Source organism: Symphalangus syndactylus, chromosome 6, assembly GCF_028878055.3.
Source record: "Symphalangus syndactylus isolate Jambi chromosome 6, NHGRI_mSymSyn1-v2.1_pri, whole genome shotgun sequence".
Lineage (NCBI taxonomy): Eukaryota > Metazoa > Chordata > Mammalia > Primates > Hylobatidae > Symphalangus > Symphalangus syndactylus.
The window spans coordinates 86,369,666-86,391,430 of record NC_072428.2 but is presented as its reverse complement, the minus strand read 5'-3'; the positions used below and the strand labels follow the sequence as shown (position 1 = coordinate 86,391,430).

Here is a 21,765-nt window from a genome sequence, read left to right as displayed (position 1 = left end):
TATAAGTGCAGGAATTATTCATTCTAGAGAATAGGTGCAGTCTTGAATTTCACTAAGTACCACTTTTCTTACTATTATTTATTGTAGACCAAAAATTCATTTACCAAAAAATAAAAAATAAAAATTCGCCCTGACCTGAGATATAGAAGTAAATCCATCTAATGCTAGTTTGCTTTCTGCATCAAAAAGTTGAAGTGTCCCAGACTTCACCAGTACATAATATATGGGTGTAACACAACTGCATTTATGCCCCTAAATCTATTTTTTAAATGTTGAATTGATGTGTTACTTTTTTCTTTCTCCCATTTAAATAGGCTTAAAAAATAAAGCACATGGTAGAAGTCACAGCATTTAATATCTCACCATAAAGATAAAAGTATGTGTTTTATTAGATAGAATTGTCACATCCTGAATTATTCCTACTCTCTTTGCTATTCATCTACGACTTTCTCCCACTAGAGGCAAACATATTTTCCATGTCTACAATGAGGCTTAAAGAAGTTGATGTAAAGTGTGATTGCGATTTGCCCGTCTTGTTACAAATCAGCAAATCAATTGACTCATAATATTTGGAGATAAAAGGTACCTAGAAATACTCCAGCTTAATTCTTTCTAAAAATCGGATCTGTTTGGCATCTTCACGATGCCTTCTAATTTTTTTCTCTGAACATGGTAATTTATTTTATACTTTGGCAAATTCTATTTGCTGTTCCTTGATTCAAATTCATGCTTGGTAGCACGGGTCAGCTCATTATAATCCGCTCATCCATGGACATTTAAGAACTAAGAATGTGGAGACCTTACTAAGGAATTTCCACACAGAGAGGGTCTATGCTATACCTCCAGCATTTTCTCTGACATCCTCTTTTTCAAACTGTATACTTTTTAACTTCTGTTTTTGCTCCCTATAATTGCCCTTAATCCAAATTCTAATAAATGAGAAAGCACTAACTGCATTTTCTCTGTTCTCTTTCCAGTATAACAGGAAATGTTCATAAACATTTATATGTTTACATTATATATTTATGAACATATATGTTTTTATATGTTCACAAACATACTGATTTTCATGTAGGTAACATGAAATTGTTTTTTAAAAAGGATATTCTCCCTCCACTCCCTGCACTTATCTTCACTTTTTGAGATAACTATTGATAATACTTTAGCATACATCTTTGGAAAATGTGCTTTCCAGGTTGCCAAGGACTTTGCACGGATATTACATATGTCCATGCAAATAACCTGTATTATCAACAATAAATGCCTACTGCTAGTATTAGTCATTCATTCAATAGCTATATATGGAGCCCCTTATTAAATGCCAGGTCGTTTTAAGAGTCATAATACATTAGTGAACAAAACAGACAATGATTCATGCTATCATGTATGTTACATTTCATGAGAAAATTGTGTTTAGAAAAAGATCTAGACACTGAGGGGGCAGGGAACAAGTTGTCAGTTTTAATGACTGTATCTTGTTTAATACAGTATAAACAGTGGAAGCATTTGTAGGTACAAGTAGCAGGCATGCCATAATGTTGTCGAATGCCATCTGGGGATCTCAAGTAAATTATTATAAGATGCAAATTTATAATCTGACTTAGGAATTAGTTTACTGCTACAGCTTGAATGTTTGTGTCCTCTCCAAAACTTATGTTGAAACTTAATCCCCAGTGAAACAGTATTAAGAGGTATGGTCATTGGGATGTGATTAGGTCATGAGGGTTCTGCCCTCATGAAAGGATTCGAGCCTTATAAAAGGGCTGGAGGAGACTAGTCAGGCCCTTTCTGGCCCTTTTACCTTTCCATCCTCACCTTGGACATGTGAGGACACAGTGTTCAAGGCACCATCTCAGAAGCAAAGACTAGGATCTTACCAGACACCAAACCTGCCAGAGTTTGATCTTTGACTTCCAGCCTCCAGAACTAAGAAACAAATTCATGTTCTTTATAAATTACCCAGTCTCAGGTATTTTGTTATAGCAGCATAAACCAATTAAGACATTTACAGAGTTTATAAATTACTGAATAAATGTAAGGAATATAATATTTTGAAGATCAAAAGTCTTATGTCAAAGTATTTTATTTAAAAGTGAATATTCTTTTTATTACTAAATTTATGTAACAAGTATATTTATAATATTTCTTCAATTAAATTCTTTGGCATTAAAATGAACCTTACTAATTTTTACTGTACAGATAAAAGGAATTTATATGAATCTATAAAAATATATAAAATAAAAATTATGCATATTAAAAATAAGTATCAACATAAATATTGATCAATAATTCAAACTACTTAAAGCACATCAAAATAGGATTTTATTTTAATCAATGCTCTTATTATGGTAAAACAACTAAAATTAATTTTAATTCACATTATAAACATTTCAGTGTTCATTATTTCCAATGTAAAAGTATTAAACAGTATTCATTAAGTATTAGGAAAACCAGTTACCAAAGTTCTTTTCATTAATATTTTAAACTAATATTAGTTATTTGAAACAAAGCATATTTGACAAGGTATTCAAAAAATCATTTCACAGGTTTTTATCAATTAAAACAATGAATTTAACTCTATGTCAGTAAAGATGCTAACAATTACACAAAGAAAATATATTCCTACTTCCTACTGATTCTTTAGAAGAATGAGATTACTATTATCAGCAGCTTATGTCTCGACTTCAGCCTAACAGCAAGCTAGCACAATGTGCATTCCTCTAAGAATTGCTCTAAGAATTATACTTGGAAGAAGGTAGGAAGCAAACTTCAGTTTTATTCCTAGGTATAAGACATTAGCACTTTGTGCAAAATGTACACAATAGGCTTCCAAAATAATTAGCTTCTCGTTTGCACATATGCCCCAAAACGCTGTAAAACCCAGTACAATGGCTTTTCTATCTGAACATGATCCAGAAGGATAAATGTTCCTTCTGTGTACCCAGGTTATAGGAAACATTTGAGGACCTTTTCCAATTAAGTTATCCATTGATTTGTTGTGTAACATATATTCCTAATAATAGCTTTCATAATATTTGTAATTTAACAATCTGGGAGAGGAGATACAATGTAGTAAACAATTTCAGTAAATGGTGGGGCAAAGCTTTGAGATAACTAGAGATATATATATATTTTTAAAGACAAAGATTTGAAGAAATCACCAAAGATGCCATATTCTGCCACTTCGCCATGAGCAATGATTCAAATAATTATGTATGTGAAAAACATACCAGCCTTGATTTTTCAAAATGCACATTTTTCATATTGTTTGAATTTATAGGAACTGGCACCAAGGTTTTACTCAATAATTTTGTGGTCTACTGTGCTACTGGTATTTGGTTTCAAAAGACAAATACAGGATTGCTTAAAAAACATTTATTTAGTAATTTCCCCTTAAAATTTAAACTGTGTCATTTCAGGAGGAAAACAGAAATAAACATCCATTTTTCGAAAAGTACAGTTGTCAAATTATGAAGAAGAAAATAATAGAGCTATTAATATCAGCAAAGATGTATTCCAGTTGCATGTTTAAAATTATGGTTGCATTTCAGATATGAACCAACTATTTTAGTACATTTTAATAAAAATATGGCTGAGAAGCAGGGCTACAAGGACAAACCACAATAAAATGAGATAATAAACCTTCTACTTTAACAACCTAATATTGAAAGATTAAAACTCCTACCTTAAGTGTCATTAGGAATAACTAATAGTGTGTCATATCACTACAAAAATCAAATTTTTAACAAATACAAATATTTTAGTGAAAAAAGAAATATAAATCAAATATAAGATTTAAATTTGGCTCCCCTTTTTGCTTTCCCTAAATGGCTAACTCTAGCTAACTCACCAATTGAAAATGATGTTTTTTGACCTTTTTCAGTCCATACATTTCAAATAGAGTAAAATTTTAACCAGCTACATTGTTGGTTGAAGATTAAAGCCCATTTTTGTGTTTTATTAATTATAAATAAAGCACCAATAATTGGTGCTCATCTTTGACTGGATCGATTTTGATGTAGCAGGAACAGTATTGGACTTGGAGCTGAGAACAAGTCCAAATCTTTGCAGGAGTTCATCAAAGTTACCTGCTTGAGCCTTGGTTTCTTCTTCTGTAGAAGGATAGCTTTAACAAATGGTATTTGACAGCATTGAAAGGTGATATATACAAGGCTCTAGCATTGTGCAACCATAAAAAGTAATCTGTAATGGAAGTCATCTTAAATGTTTTGTTATATCCATATTTGTTTTAAGATTCTAAATTTATTATTTCTGTCAGGAAATAACACTTTTAAAACAGGAGAAAAAATAGTAGTGTCAGACATCTTACAGAAGAAGGTATTCAGATGACAAATAAGCAAACGAAAAGATGCTCAATATCATCTGTCACTAGGGAAATGCAAATTGAAACAATAGGATACTGCTACACACCTCTTAGAATGGCCAAAATCCAGAGCAGTGACAATACCAAATGCTGGTGAGGATGTGAAGCAACAGGAAATCTAATTCATTGTCGGTGGGAAGGCAAAATCAGACAGCCACTTTGGACGACAATTTGGCAGTTCCTTACAAAACTAAACACATTCTTACAGTACAATCCAGCAATTGCACTCCTTGGTATTTACACAAAGGAGTTGAAAATGTATATCCACACAAAACCTTGCACACTAATGTTTATAGGTGTATTCAGAATTGCTAAAACTTGGAAACAATCAAAATATCCTTCAGTAGATGAGTGGATAAAATAACTATGCTGCATCCTGACAATAGAATGTTACCAAACAACAGCAACAACCACAAACCTATGAAGGCATGAAAACACATGGAGGAACCTTAAGTGCATGTGAAAGAAGCCAATCTGAAAAGACTACACACTGTGTGATTCCAACTATATGGCATTTTGGGAAAGGCAAAACAAAGAACACAATAAAAAGATCTATAGTTGCCAGGGACTAGTGGTGGTCGGGCTGGGGATGAATAAATGGACAAAAGAGGACGTTTAGGGAAGTGAAAATACTCTATATGACACTAACACGATGGATACACGTCATCATGCATTTGTCCAAACTCACCGAATATACACCAGCAAGAGTGAACCCTAATGTAAACTATGAACTTTGGGTGTCATTGATGTGTCAATGTAGGTTCATCAATTTTAACAAATGTACAACTCTGATGAAGAATATTGATAAGAGGGGAGGCTACGCATGTGTAGGGGCAGGGAGTATATGAGAAATCTCCATATCTTCCTCTTAATTTTGCTGTGAACCTAAAACTGCTCTAAACAAAACAGTTGTTTAAAAAAAAAAAAAATAGTGGTGTCTTGTCCAGCTCCTTTAACTGCTTTTCATGATGAAAACTGATAATGCTAATATTCTTATCCATAGAAATTCAGATAAATTTTGTGTGATTATATAAAATTTATTATTGCCTTGTGGATAGATACGTTTTGCATCTATTTGTAAATTCATTTCAAAATTCCTTATTTCCTATGCATGTGTGGTTCTTAGAATTCTCCTTTGAACTGATCATATCATCTTACTAGCTTTCTCTTTAATTAGTAAGCTAAATAAATTTTGACAAATGTTTACTTAACATTTATATGAGATGATATTTTAGTCTTAAAAATCCTTTAAAAATACTCTCCATTTTTAATAAACTGTATGATCTAGGTGCCAATGAACTTTGCACATCAGAAAATAATTTTTCAGAAGATTTCTTTGAGTAGAGGTTATCATACTTATACTTTTTAAACTTTCATGCTAAATATCTTTATAAAGTGTGTAACAGATTTTCAAACATATGGATTGGGGTAAACTTATTTTGTCAATTATATAACACTGCCTTCCAAAGCATAGTTTAAAAAAATTATAAACTATGATTCAATTTCCTGGAATTTACTAATTTAGAAATCCTGAAGACATTATAATATATGATCATGGAAATGTTAGTGCCCTTTTACTGCGTCCATTAATAGTGCTAAGAAAGTACAAATGTTCTAACAGAATTCAAAAAACAGGTTTTCAGGAATTTGTATTTATCAAATTGTGCACAATATTGCCAATGTGAAAATAAGTTAATGAGAGTTAGTCACGGTTTTTCAACATGAAGGATATGAAAACGCACCTTGATCTCTATTATCATCTGTTTTAAGTGAGATTTAGTTTTCCACAAATTAATACATGAGTTTATTCAAGTGAAAAATTATTCATCTTTCTATTCTCCATGTGCAATAAAATGTTTCCCATAGAGTTCTCCTGATTCCCTTAGAAATCTATCTTCCTTCCAAAATAATTTCACTGTAGACTTCAGTTTTTTGCAAACACTTCAATTTTCTCTTTCCTGTTTTTTGCCTGCCTCCTAATCCCTAATCATATTCTTTCCTCTGGCAGACAACTTTGTTCTTAACACCCTGCCCTCAAGGAATCAATGGCTGCTTTGAGTTAAGCTGCTTTTTTTAAGCATCTGCCCTTTTCAAGAGTACCCTATTACATAATCTCATGCGCTCTCATAGTAACCAGCTGATAGCATTTTCAACTCACTTTGAAAATTGTATGTCAATCTTACCTGTAGCTGCATGATGACAAACTGACTTTAAAAGTTAGTCTATTCATTTGAGGTAAGTATTTTAACAATATGCTAACGAAAATGATATTTTAAGATATCCTATTACTCATATCAGTAGCATCACTAATTTTATAGTTAACACATAGAAATCTTGAAAATCAGACTTTTTAGTTTAGATGAGTGTGAAAGTATACTACACAATATCTAAAGATTGAGTTTTCAAAGAGTTTTTGGCCACAGAAGCCCTTTTGAAAGAAAATCAGACATGAAATCCCCACTAAACTCACTATTGATTTGGAGGGGGCATGTATTCAATGGCTTATATCAGATTCTTATGTACACAATATGTAAAATACAATGCCAAAAGATAACCCAGCATATTCATAAGTCTGACATTTTAGTTCAATTGGATATATATATTTGAAATGAAAACCTTTCAAAGGAAACATTTGACAAAGATTTCTTTAAATCTAAAAGCACAGAGTTTTCTTAACCTTAATTTAAAATGGAAAACTTTACCTTGAAGGATGATTTTTGGTTACAGAGATACTTTTGCATTTTTTTGTGATTTTTTTCAGTTGAGAGTTTCAACTTGAAAATAGAAAAAGTCCTGATATTTTCCAACATTGACTATAAACTGAATTTGTATAATGTAATTGAGAGTCAATATCTTTTCCCACCTAGCTCTGGCTCCTGCCAAGAGGCACTCAGAATCCCAGATATACTTTCAGGGCTACAGATACTGGCAGCCATAGGAAGGTTTTCCGAATTTCCTTTTAATTAATTTATTTTTTTTCAGTTGAATGTGTGATGGAACCACTATAGCAAGAGTGCTATCTTAGAAAGTAATATCCTCCCCTAGCTATTCCCTGAAATTGGCAGACATGGACAGTTAAAGCAGGATATCTTTATCCCAGAGAAACTTTCTTAGGCAGCCTGTTCCTCTGTGGCAGAGGAAATTTGGTTTTAATTGAACCTGGCTTCTAAGACCTTTACAAGTGGCTGTTTGCAAATTATTCCAAGGAAATAAGTCTTTAAGTCCTAGCCTGGGCTTTTTAGTAGCATGAAGAAGAATCATATCCAATCTATCTCCAAAAAAGGAGAGAGAGGTAAGAGTTATTGTGCAGATACTGAAAAATCTCAGAAGGATCCCAAGAGGAAACAAAATAAAGCTACCTTCAGTGGCACAGGAAAGTCATCTGAAACAGACCAGTTGCCTTCAAGGATGTTGTTGTATCCTCTCAGCTCTATTCTCTCTACTACCGACTCCCTTGTTTACTCATAATTTTCACTGTCTCATGATTTTGGCTGAACCCATTTACTCATTCACTTCATAGTTCCAGTGTGTACTGTAGACAGGCATCCTCTGTTTCTGCCTATCAGTTCAGATTCCTGAGACTCAGGATCTAATCATTGGCCAGCCTGTGGATTGAGCAAACTATGCAATCAAGAAGGTTATCACAGATACAGCATTGATCAACACAGACAAAGTCTCTGGCCTCGTGCAGCTTATGGTGTCATGATTATCACCTGTAATAGAACATGGTCACTTAAAGGCAGAAGGACTGTGGCTATGAGACATAGCATTCAACAAAATACATTTCTCTGTAGCTTATTATTTTGCCATTGCTTTACCTCTGCCACTACTGTTAGTATTATTGCTTTTATTGTTCTGATGACCTTTTGTATTCAAATGCTGCTACTTTTAACCAGACATACTCTATGTTAATGCCTCTCACAGGTGGTCTCTGGACCAGCAACAGCAGCAGCAGCAGCAGCAGCTACTAGGGATTTATTAGAAATGCAAGTTTTGGAGTTTTATCCCAGACCTACTTAATCGGAAACTTTGGAGTGGGGCCCAGCATGCTGGGTTGTATCAATGTTCTGATGCATGCCAAAGGTGAGTGTCCCTGCTCTTATGCCTTCAATCCAAATGTGTTAGTCTGCCTTTATTCCACCTGCCTCCAAGAAACTTCAATGAGTTATTTTTTAAATTTTTCATAAATATTGAGTCATATGAAAATATAAATATATGGCTGTTAAAAATGATTCTCTCCTCTCCATTTAGCCTTCCTTTCTCTAAACTTAGACTCTTTCCATTAATCTTCCTCCTGCCCATAGGAGTCAAAGCTGTTGATCCACTCCTATTTAATACCTGTGTGAATTGGTGCCTACAATTCACTTCACCAAAAAATAAATATAATTAATCAATTTTAAATTTTATATGAAAACATTTCAACTAAATTGACCATTTCTCCATTTCTCAGCCAGTTCAACCGATTGTACATGCAGATAGCTGCCAAATAAGAGCTGTCAAACTTCCTAGAATTCCATATAGAAGCCGATAATGGAAATGTAATAACATGGAGGATTAAAATATTATATCCAAATGGGCAGTGAACTCACTCTCTCTAAAAAGCCATTGTTTTACATAGCCTTTCAAAACATATTTTGCAAATAAAATCATTTTTTAATATTAAGCATAATTTGCAGGATAACTGTTCTGCAAGAAATTAAAAACATGAAACTCTGTCTCTATTAAAAACACAAAAATTAGCCGGGCTTGGTGGCGCATGCCTGTTAGCCCAGCTACTCCGGAGGCTGAGACAGGAGAATCACTTGAACTTGGGAGGTGGAGGTTGCAGTGAACTGAGATCACGCCATTGCACTCCAGCCAAGGTGACAGAGTGAGAGTCTGTATCAAAAAAGAAAAAAATCTTGAAAACACATTCCTTGAATGCCATGGCCAAGTTTTACTGTGTCAGTATTGTCTATTTTGTATTGTTGTTAGTATATTTTAAAAAGTCTTCCATCAATACATTACCCTAATCTTTACTAAAATATTTTAGTAAACATTTTGCTCTTTAGTCACTGTTGTTGCTAACAGTTAAATTAATCATTTACGCAATCACTCTTTCTCCCAGCTAGCTGTCAGATACACGGGAGTATAAACTTACCTGTTTTTTTAACTTCTATAACTTTAAGACCTGACTTGGTATCTGACTTACATTGATTGTTCAAAATATGTGTTCAGGAATGTTGTAATAGGAAAGATGACAATTATATAGTTGGCTAAAAAAAAGATACAAATAATTTTTTAAAGAAGAAAGTAATGATGGGTTTTTAAAGTTTTATGGAAGGAGACAGAGACATGAAAAACCCTCCAAAAAATCAATGAATCCAGGTGCTGGTTTTTTGAAAAAATTAACAAAATAGGTAGACCACTAGCCAGACTAATGAAGAAGAAAAGAGAGAAGAATCAGACACAATAAAAAACGATAAAGGGGATATCACCACTGATCCCAGAGAAATATAAACTACTATCAGAGAATACTATAAACACCTCTACGCAAATAAACTAGAAAATCTAGAGGAAATGGATAAATTCCTAGACACATACACCCTCCCAAGACTAAACCAAGAAGAAGTTGAAGATAAAGAAAGATAAAGAAAATGTGGTACATATACACCATGGAATACTATGCAGCCACAAAAAAACAATGAGATCATGTTCTTTGCAGGGACATGGATGAAGCTAGAAGCCATCATCCTAGCAAACTAACACAGAAACAGAAAACCAAACACCACATGTTCTCACTCGTAAGTAGGAGTTGAACAATGAGAATACATGGACACAGGGAGGGGAACAACACGCACCAGGGCCTATTGAGGGATGGGGAACAAGGGGAGGGAACTTAGAGGATGGGTCAATAGGTGCAAGAAACCACCATGGCACATGTATACCTATGGAACAAACCTGCACATTCTGCACATATATCCTGGAACTTAAAAACCAGAACTTAAAAAGTATTATGCATTCAGAATATATCCTTGAATTAATAGTAAATGTATGAAGATTTAATGTGCTTTCTGATCTTTTATCAATTTGTAGATGGAGTATTCAGAATATATAATATACAAACTTAAAAATTGTTTCTTAGAAGGGACTTGAGGGTGTTTCTGCTACAGCTTCTTTGACCAAAGGCTACAGAATAACTACATTGTCCAGAAAAACAGCTATACATGTTTTTTCCGTTTTCTAAGGGTGAAAATTTTATGACCTTCTTTGGAATTCTTGCATTTTATCTTATTGGCAAAGAAGTTCCTACTTTTGCCATCACAAGACAGCTTCTTAATTTATTTCTTTTAAAAAGTCCTTTTAATAGAATTATAAATCTTATCATCATTCAATTTTGCAACACATATAAAAATTGTATATAATTTATACACTTCCTTACTTACCAATGTTTCCACTCTTTTGTTTTTTTTTTTGAGATGGAGTCTCGCTCTGTTGCCCAGGCTGGAGTGCAGTGGCACTATGTGGGCTCACTGCAAGCTCCGCCTCCTGGGTTCATGTCATTCTCCTGCCTCAGCCTCCTGAGTAGCTATGACTACAGGTGGCCGTCACCACACCTGGCAATTTTTTTTTTTTTTTTGTATTTTTAGTAGAGATGGGGTTTCACTGTGCTAGTCAGGATTGTATCGATCTCCTGACCTTGTGATCTGCCTGCTTCGGCCTCCCAGAGTGCTGGAATTACAGGCATGAGCCACTGCACCCAGCCCAATGTTTCCATTCTTTTGCACTAAACATATCAAACTCTTTTAACCCTTTCTTGTGTGCTGTTATTGCAACCTTATAATCAATGATTGACTCTTGGATTTACTCATGTTTTCTATTTTCATATGTGAGATTACTATTTCAGAGTAGTTCACATATTTTAACTCTTGGCCCCATTATAATAAACAATTTTTAATATGACCTAATATGGTATTTGGCTTTTTTTCCCTCCAAGAGTAGTGAAATACTGGTTTACTTTCAGCCTGTAGGTCCAAAACAATCTCATGCCATTAAACCTAAATGGTAATCTCCTAGTCTATGTTGCTAGTGTCATTTGCCCCAACATACTTAACTTTTCTAAATTTTAACATGTTTTGAAAAATTACTTTCCCCCTTAAGAACATAATCTGGAAGCTAAAGAATGATATCCACCAACATGAAACCACATGAAAGTATAAAATCCACTGCCAGAGCAAACACACAAATAAGAAATAGAAAGGACTCAAATATTACCACTACATGAAACCGCCAAACCGCAATGATAAGAAGAGAGAAAGAAGGAACAAAGGACATATAAATCAACAAAAATCAATTCATAAAATGACAAGAATAAACTCTCATATGTCAAGAATAAGCTTTAATGTAAACATACAAGTTTTCCACCTAAAAGGTATAAACTGTATGAGTGAAAAAAGAATGACTGCCTTCAAGCAATTTACTTCATCTCTCCAGATACATATAGAAAAAAAGCAAAAGGATAGAAACAGATATTCCATACAAACAGAAACAAGAAGCAAGCAAGAGTAGCTTTGCTTACTCAGATAAAGCAGATTTTACATCAGAAACCAGTAAAAATAGACGAAGAAACCCATTATATAGTGACAAAGGAATGAATTCAGCTAGAGGATGTAAAAATCCTAAACGTATATGTGCCCAACGGTAGAGCATCTAGATATATAAAACAAATAATAGATGAAGGGAGAGATAGACTCTAATACAATAAACTTTGGGGACTTCAACACCTCACTCTCAACCTTAGACAGACTAGACAGAAAATTAACAATTAACTTTGGATTAAAACTACTTTTAACCAAATGAACCAAGCCGACATTCACAGATATTTCATCCAACAGCTACAAAATATACATTCTATCAGCACATGAAACATTCCACAGGATAGGCCATATGTTAGAACATAGAGCAAGTGTCAACAAATTTTCTTAAAATTGGAATCATATCAAGTATCTTCTGAGATCAAAATGGAATAACACCAGAAGTCAGAAACAAGAAGAACTTTGCAAATTTTACAAATACATGGAAATTAAACAACATGCTCCTGAATGACCATTGATTCAAAGAAAAAACTTTAATTTTTTTAAATATTATTGAAACAAATGGATCCTGAAACATAATATACAAAAAGCTATGGAATAAAGCAAAACTAGTGCTAAGGGAGCAGTTTATAACAATAAATGTCTACATCAAAAAAGTACAATGATTTCGAATAAACAATCTAACAGTGCACCTCAAAGAACTAAAAAAGCAATATTAAACCAAACCTCAAATTAGAAGGAAAGAAATAATAAAGATCAGAGCAGAACTAAACAAAATAGAAAGTGAAATATACAAAGAATCAATGAAATAAAAAGTTGTTTTTTGAAAGGATAAACAAAATTGATAAACTGCTAGTCTAATCAAGAAAAAAAGAAAACTCCAATAAATAGAAAACAATAAAGTTACACTGCAACTGATACAACAAATACAGAAGATCATAAGGGATTATTATGAGCAACCTACATACTAACAAACCGGAAACCTAGAAGAAATAGATAAATTCCTGGATACATCTACCAGTCTACGAAGATTGAATCAGGATGAAACAGAAAATCTGAAAAGACCAATAATGAGCAGTAAGATTGAATAAGTAATAAAACATCTGCCAACAAAAGTTGAGGACTTAATGGCTCCACTGCCAAATTCTATCAAATGGGTAAAGAACTAACCCATGTTTCCCTAAACTATTCTGAAACATTGAAGAGGAAGGTATTCTCCCTAACTCATTCTAAGAGGCCAACATCACCCTGATGACAAAACCAGCAAGGAGTCAACAACAACAAAAATCTGCAGGCCAATATTCCTGATGAATGTAGATACAAAAACTCTCAACAAAACACTAGAAAAATGAATCCAGCAGCAAATAAAAAATATAGTACACCATGATCAAACATGATTTATCCCAAGGATGCAAGGATGGATTAACATACGCAAATCAATGATCATAATAACATCAGTAGAATGAAGCACAAAAGCCATGCTCATCTCAGTAGACACAGCAGAAGTATTTAATAAGATTCAACATTTCTTCATGATACTCTCAAAAACTAAGCAAAGAAGAAACATGCCTCAACATAATAAAGTCACATTATGACAAATCCACAGCTAATATCTTACAGAATGAGAAAAAAGCTGAAAACCTTTTTCTCTAAGAACCGGAACAAGACAAGGATGCCCTCTTTTACTCTTCCTAGTCAACATAGTACTAAAAGTCTTAGAGCAATAGACAAGAGGACAACAACAACAACAAAAGGGATCTAGATTGGAAAAAAGGAAGTCAAGTTATTCTTCTTTGCTGTTGATATGGTCTTATATCTAGAATAACCTAAAGATTTCACCAAAAAAACCTCCTAGATCTGAAAAATGAATTCAGTAAAGTTGCAAGATATGAAATTAACAAACTTATTAAAGTAGTAGCATTTCTTTTTTTTTATTTTATTATACTTTAGGGTTTTAGGGTACATGTGCACAATGTGCAGGTTTGTTACATATGTATCCATGTGCCATGTTGATTTCCTGCACCCATTAACTCGTCATTTAGCATTAGGTGTATCTCCTAATGCTGTCCCTCCCCCCTCCCCCCACCCCACAACAGTCCCCGGAGCGTGATGTTCCCCTTCCTGTGTCCATGAGTTCTCATTGTTCAATTCCCACCTATGAGTGAGAACATGCGGTGTTTGGTTTTTTGTCCTTGCGATAGTTTACTGAGAATGATGTTTTCCAGTTTCATCCATGTCCCTACAAAGGACACGAACTCATCATTTTTTATGGCTGCATAGTATTCCATGGTGTATATGTGCCACATTTTCTTAATCCAGTCTATCGTTGTTGGACATTTGGGTTGGTTCCAAGTCTTTGCTATTGTGAATAGTGCCGCAATAAACATACGTGTGCATGTGTCTTTATAGCAGCATGATTTATAGTCCTTTGGGTATATACCCAGTAATGGGATGGCTGGGTCAAATGGTATTTCTAGTTCTAGATCCCTGAGGAATCGCCACACTGACTTCCACAATGGTTGAACTAGTTTACAGTCCCACCAACAGTGTAAAAGTGTTCCTATTTCTCCACATCCTCTCCAGCACCTGTTGTTTCCTGATTTTTTTAATGATGGCCATTCTAACTGGTGTGAGATGGTATCTCACTGTGGTTTTGATTTGCATTTCTCTGATGGCCAGTGATGAGGAGCATTTCTTCATGTGTTTTTTGGCTGCATAAATGTCTTCTTTTGAGAAGTGTCTGTTCATGTCCTCTGCCCACTTTTTGATGGGGTTGTTTGTTTTTTTCTTGTAAATTTGTTTGAGTTCATTGTAGATTCTGGATATTAGCCCTTTGTCAGATGAGTAGGTTGCAAAAATTTTCTCCCATTGTGTAGGTTGCCTGTTCACTCTGATGATAGTTTCTTTTGCTGTGCAGAAGCTCTTTAGTTTAATGAGATCCCATTTGTCGATTTTGGCTTTTGTTGCCATTGCGTTTGGTGTTTTAGACATGAAGTCCTTGCCCACGCCTATGTCCTGAATGGTATTGCCTAGGTTTTCTTGTAGGATTTTAATGGTTTTAGGTCTAACATATAAGTCTTTAATCCATCTTGAATTAATTTTTGTATAAGGTGTAAGGAAGGGATCCAGTTGCAGCTTTCTACATATGGCTAGCCAGTTTTCCCAGCACCATTCATTAAATAGGGAATCCTTTCCCCATTTCTTGTATACCAATAATGAGCTAGCTGTGGGAGAAATCAAGAAGGCAATCCAATTTGCAATAGCTACAAAAAAAAAAAACCTTATAAATAAATTTAACCTAAGGGGTAAAAGAGCTCTACAAGGAAAATTACAAAACACTGATCAAAGAAATTGAAGAGGACACAAACAAATGGAAAGATATCCCAAGCTCATTGACAACACATTCAAGCACATACCCAGCCCATAGACAATATAAAGCAATTACATAAGTCCACAAAACAACCAGCTAACAACAAAATGACAGGATCAAAATTTCACATATCAATACTAAAATTTAAATGGTCTAAAAGCTCCACTTAAAAGGTATGGAGTGGCAAACTGGATTAAAAAACAAGACCCAACTGTCTACTATCTTCAAGAGACCCATCTCACATGTAACAGTACCCACAAGCTCAAAGTAAAGGGACAGAGAAAGATATACCAGATAAACAGAAAACAAAAGAGAGCAAGAGTTACTATTCTTATAACAGATAAAGTAGATGTTAACCAACAACAATAAGAAATAACAAAAAAGGTTATTGCATAACAATAAAGGATTCAATAAACAAGAATACATAACTCTTTTAAACATATATCCACCCACGATCGGAGCACTGAGATTCATAAAACAAGTTCTCCTTGACTATGACAGCCACACAATAATAGTGGGAGACTTCAACACCCCAGCGACAGTGTTAAACAGATCATAGAGACATAAAACTAACAAAGACATTCTGGACTTAAGGCTTGACACACTGGACCTAAAAGACATCTACAGAGAACTCCACCTAACAACCACAAAGTATAAATTATTCTCACCCATACATGGAACATATTCTAAGATCAACCACATTATTGGTCAAGAAGTAAGTCTTAATAAACTCAAGAAATCAAAACCATAGCAATCATACTCTTGGACAACAGTGCAATAAAAATAGAAAACAATACAAAAAGATTTTTCACAACTACACAAAAACATGGAAACTTAAAAATTTACTCCTGAATAAATCTTGGGTCAACAACAAAACTAAGGCAGAAATCAAAAAATTCTTTGAAATTAATAAAAATAAAGACACAGCTTACCAATATATTTGGGATGCAGCTAACGCAGTGTTAAGAAGAAGTTCATAGTGCAAAATACCTTCATCAAGAAGTTAGAATGGCCTCAGACTAATGATTTAACATCACACCTAGAGGAACTAGGAAAAAAATTAGAAACCAAGCCTGAAGTTAGCAGAAGAAAATAAATAACTAAAATCAGGAGAACTGAAAAAAAATTAGATGCAAAAGTCCATACAAAAGACAAATGAAACCAATAATTGGTTCTTTTAATTGGTTCTTTGAAAGAATTAACAATATTGATAGACTGGTGGCTAGATTATCAAAGACAAAAAGAGAAGACCCAAATAAGTGCAATCAGAAATGACAAAAAGCTGTTACAACTGAGCCCACAGAAATAATATTAAAAAAAAGATCCTCAGAGACTATTACAAATACCTCTATGCACACAAATTAGAAAATCTAGAGGAAATGAATAAATTCCTGGAAACACACAATCTCCAGGTTGTGTGAACCAGGGATGGACCAAGAAGAAAGTGGAAACCTGGAAAGACCAATAACAAGCTGAAATGGAATCTGTAATAAAATCCCACCAAAAAAAGAAAAAAGAAAGAATAGAAAAAATCCTGGTCAGATGGATTTGCAGCCAAATTCTAACAGATATGCAAACAACTTATACCAATTCTACTGAAACTATTGCAAAAAGTTGAGCAGGGGGCTCCTCTCTAACTCATTCCACAAAGCCAACATCATTCTGATGCCAAAATCTACCAGAGAGACAATGAAAAAAGAAACATCAGGCCCATATCCCTGATGAACAGATAGATATAAAAATTTCAACAAAATACTAGCAAACCAAATCCAGCAGCACATCAAAAAGTTAATTCATAATGATCAAGTAGGCTTTATTCCTGGGATACAAGTTTGGTTAAATGTACACAAATCAATAAATGTTATTCACCACACAAACAGAAATGATAATCATATGATCATCTCCACAGGGTGAAAAGAAGTCTTTGATAAAATCCAACATTCTTGCATGGTAAAATCCCTCAACAAACCAGGCATCAAGAAAATATACCTCAAAAATAATAAGAGCAATCTATGACAAACCCACAGCCAACATCATACTGAATGAGCAAAGGCTGGAACTATTCCCCTTGAAAACTGGAACAAGACAAGTATGCCCACTCTCACCACTCCTATTCAACATAGTACTGGAAGTGCTAGCAAGAGGAATTGGGCAAAAGAAAGAAAAGGCATCCAAAGAGGAAAAGAAGACTTCAAATTATCTCTGTTTGCTGACAGTATAAATCTTTACATAGAAAACCCTGAAGACCCCACCAAAAGGCTCCTAGAACTAGTAAATGACTTCAGTAAAGTTTCAGGGTACAAAATCAATGTACAAACATCAGTAGCATTTTTATACACCAAAAACATTCTAGATGAGAGCCAATCAAGAACACAATCCCACTTACGGTATCCACAAAAAAATGAAATAGTTAGGAATACATCTAACTAAGGAGGTGAAAGATCTTTATCATGAGGATTATAAAACACCTCTCAAAGAAGTTAGAGACAACATAAGTAAATGGAAAAATATTCTATGTTCATAGATAGGAAGAATCAATATTGTTAAAATGGCCAAACTGCCCAAAGCAATTTACAGAATCAATGCTATGCTGATCAAAATACCAACATCATTTTTTTTGCAGAAGTAGAAAAAAAATTCTAAAATTCATATTGAACCAAAAAAAGTGTATGAGTAGCCAAAGCAATCCAAAGCAAAAAGAAGAAAGCTGCAGGCATCACATTACCAGACTTCAAACTATACTATAAGGCTACAGTAACCAAAACATCATGGTCCTGGCACAAAAACGGATACACTGTAATCCCAGCACTTTGGGAGGCCGAGGCAGGCGGATCACAAGGTCAAGAGATCAAGACCATCCTGGCCAACATGGTGAAACCCCGTCTCTACTAAAAATACAAAAATTAGCCAGGCGTGATGGCAGCTGCTTGTAGTCCAGCTACTTGGGAATCTAAGACAGGAGAATCGCTTGAACCCAGGAGGCAGAGGTTGCCGTGAGCCGAGATCGCGCCACTGCGCTCCAGCCTGGTGATGGAGCGAGACTCCATCTCAAAACAAACAAAGAAAAAAACAGATACATAGACTAATGGAACAAAATAAAGAACCCCCCAAAAATGCTGAACAGCTGCAACCATCTGGTCTTTGACAAAGCTGACAAAAATAAGCAATGGGGAAAGGATTTCCTACTCAATAAATAGTGCTAGAATAACTGGCTAGCACACACAGAATAAAACTGGACATCTATCTTTTATCATATACAAGAATTAAGATTAAAGATTTAAATGTAAGACCTCAAAGTATTAAACTCCTAGAAAAAAAAACAAAAAAAACAAAACAGGGAAATACCCTTCTTGATATCAGATTTGGTAAATAATTTATGGCTAGGTCCTCAAAAGTAATTTCAAGAAAAACAAAAATTGACAAGTGAGACTGAATCAAACTAAAGAACTTCTGCTCTGCAAAAGAAATTATCCATAGAGTAAACATACAACCTACAGCCTACAGACAGTCTACAGACAAAATATTCACAAGCTATGCATCCAACAAATGTCTGATATCCAGAATCTATAAGGAACTTACATCAACAAGCAAAAAACAAACAATCCAATTAAAAATAGATAAAATACGTAAACAGTGTCATTGTCATTTTTATTTTATTATTTTATTTCTTATGATTGTATTGTCATTTTTATTGTCTTCAGTATTTTTTCAACTATCCTAATATTCAAATTCATATTTTCATACACTATCATATTTAATAAAATTGAAATTTATACCCTATGACAAAGTGTATGTACATATATACAAATGTATAATTTGTCTTAAAAATTTTCATAGGCAACATTGATATTGTCCAGCAAAGTTTGCAATTCCGGAAATGGAGGAAAAAAATCTTGTTTGTTTCTATCACTATTCTGAAATTATCTGGTCAGTTATAAAAATAACAGGAGGATAAAGGCATTTTTATTGAAGCATAAATAATAAACATTTGTGAAATTTTCTTCATTATTTGTAATTAAATCTTCAAAATTAGGGCATTTCAAATTACTCAATATCTATTGTGTAAGTTCCCTTGCCTTACCTTTTTAGGGTAACTACTAATCATAAATAGAGGAATTTCTACATGTAGACGATTCATGGTATTCTTTATAGTGATAATAAAAATAACTGCTTATTATATATCAGGTACTATACTCTTCTTGGATATTCATTTTTATCAGAAAAATATTCTTTATAATACTATTTTCTTTAGCATTTTATAGAATAAAATAATTTTTAAAGCTCTTATTACTATCTACTGAAAATCATTTGTAAAAATATTAATGTTTTGAGAAAGGCATTAAAAATGGACTAAAATGTAAATTTCAAAAATATGCTCTCTTTAGTCTGTGTAAGTGCTTAATGTTTTTATATGCAAATATTAACACTGCAATTTGATCTTCAAATATTAACCTCGACTTTTTCTCCCAGTTCTTCACTAAATATGAATGCAAACCAAATCCTGAAGGATTTGCATTAAAAAATCTTAGTGCAGGGCCGGGCGCGGTGGCTCACGCTTGTAATCCCAGCACTTTGGGAGGCCGAGGCGGGCGGATCATGAGGTCAGGAGATCGAGACCATGGTGAAACCCCGTCTCTACTAAAAATACAAAAAAAAATTAGCCGGGCGTGGTGGCGGGCGCCTGTAGTCCCAGCTACTCGGAGAGGCTGAGGCAGGAGAATGGCGTGAACCCGGGAGGCGGAGCTTGCAGTGAGCCGAGATTGTGCCACTGCACTCCAGCCTGGGCGACAGAGCGAGACTCCGTCTCAAAAAAAAAAAAAAAAAAAAATCTTAGTGCAGAGTTTTCATAACTCAGGGCTAATTCTGTCTGAAGGACATTTCAAGTTTGTTTCCACCACATTTAAAATTGAAGAACAAAGTGATAGATAGTCAAATGCCATTACTAGAGTTTGGAAAATATTGAATTTAAATTTTTTCCTTGTAGGATAAATGAGAATGGGTAAAAGAAAATGATACGGCATAGGGCCAGAGGAGAGAAATCTTTGTTATGAAGAAGAGATTCCAAAGACAAAAATATACACAAGGAGTGAGGCCATACCCTGAGAAAAAGAGAGGAGGAGAAGTAAAGGTTAAAAAAAAAAAAAAAAGAGAGACTAAGGTAGATTGTTTGCAAAATAGCCATAATAATTCAGTTCCTGGTATCTGTACTTCTGGGTACTCTTTACCCACATAAACTTGGGTTTAGCCATGTGATTTTCTTTGTTCAATGAGACAAAAGCAAACACTAGAGGAAGAGATTTTAGTCATGTCTGCTCTTGGGGTCCCCCTTTCTTTCTGTGATTATAATCCTTAGTGACCACTAAGTGAACAAGCCTGTGCTAATCTGCGGGAGAATGAGGGGCCGCATGGAGAACTGAAGTGCTTCAGCCAATAATCCACAATTATCTGCCAACAGCTAAACACATATGAGAGGCCATTCTAGATTGTCCAACAGCCAGCTGACCACAGTCACATGAGAGAGGCCAGCAGGGATCACCCACCAGAAGTACTGCCTGTTCAACCACAGAACCACGAACTAAAGTAACTGATGTGTTTTCAATCACTAAGTTTTGGGGTAGTTTGATATAGAACATAAGTTAATGGATACAATGAACAATAAATGGAAATGAGAGACTGTCTTTTTTGATGAGAAATCAAACAAGCTTATTTTTCTACTTGCTGGTTTAGTTTAGATGTTGGCTTCAGAATTGGTGACTATTTCACTACACTTTGAAAGATGCATTAGTTTAATAAGTTCAATTCATCATAAGTTTGTTTTTACCCTGAAAATTATATTTGTTGAAAAATCTAAAAATAACAGCACACTCCCACCGCGTACCCCCAGTTGAAGGAGAGTAGCAGGAAGGATGGAGAAAGATCTTGAAATTGTTCTTTAGATAGAAATAGATCACAGTGTTATTACCTGCATACAAGATAGAGTCAAATTAAAGATCAGGCATTATATTCTATGACTATGAGATTCTCAGTACAAGGTATCTTTTAGAGACAAAAGACGAGGTAATTTTTATCGTATAAATATTATTTAATAATTTTACTTACATGTTATTGGATATACTTTATTTGGTTCCACATTAAATTCAACAGATATTTATTAAAGTCATTTTAATGTGCTTGACATTTTACTAACATTTATGTTTTCTACCCATTTTGAGCTTTAATATACAAAGCTCTCACAAAAAAACTATTTGTTTATTTTTATGTCAGCCCTGGGGCTCATAATTATCTGGAACAGCTGTAACAGATCTGCTCTCACTGGTCCTTAAATTGTATTGTAAGCTGCGGATCCCTTCTTTCTGAACACCAAAGGTCTGTACCATCTCTTTTCTTTGGTTTTTCTAGCTCTTGATTAATTGAAGAAGAAAATATATCTTAACATT

General features: G+C 34.2%; 1 protein-coding gene and 1 long non-coding RNA gene across 3 annotated transcripts in view; one reads left to right on the top strand and one right to left on the bottom strand.

The window, feature by feature from the left end:
• The window catches only part of SEMA3E (semaphorin 3E), a 277,698-nt gene that overhangs the window by 185,449 nt on the left and 70,484 nt on the right, over positions 1-21,765 (bottom strand). The window lies entirely within an intron of this gene.
• LOC134737027 (uncharacterized) overlaps positions 1-21,765 on the top strand; it is a 163,873-nt gene that overhangs the window by 82,042 nt on the left and 60,066 nt on the right. Inside the window, exons 2-3 of the long non-coding RNA XR_010121550.1 lie at positions 8,309-8,467; positions 21,593-21,694. This is a non-coding gene — a long non-coding RNA (uncharacterized lncRNA). The remainder of the gene's footprint in view (positions 1-8,308; positions 8,468-21,592; positions 21,695-21,765) is intronic.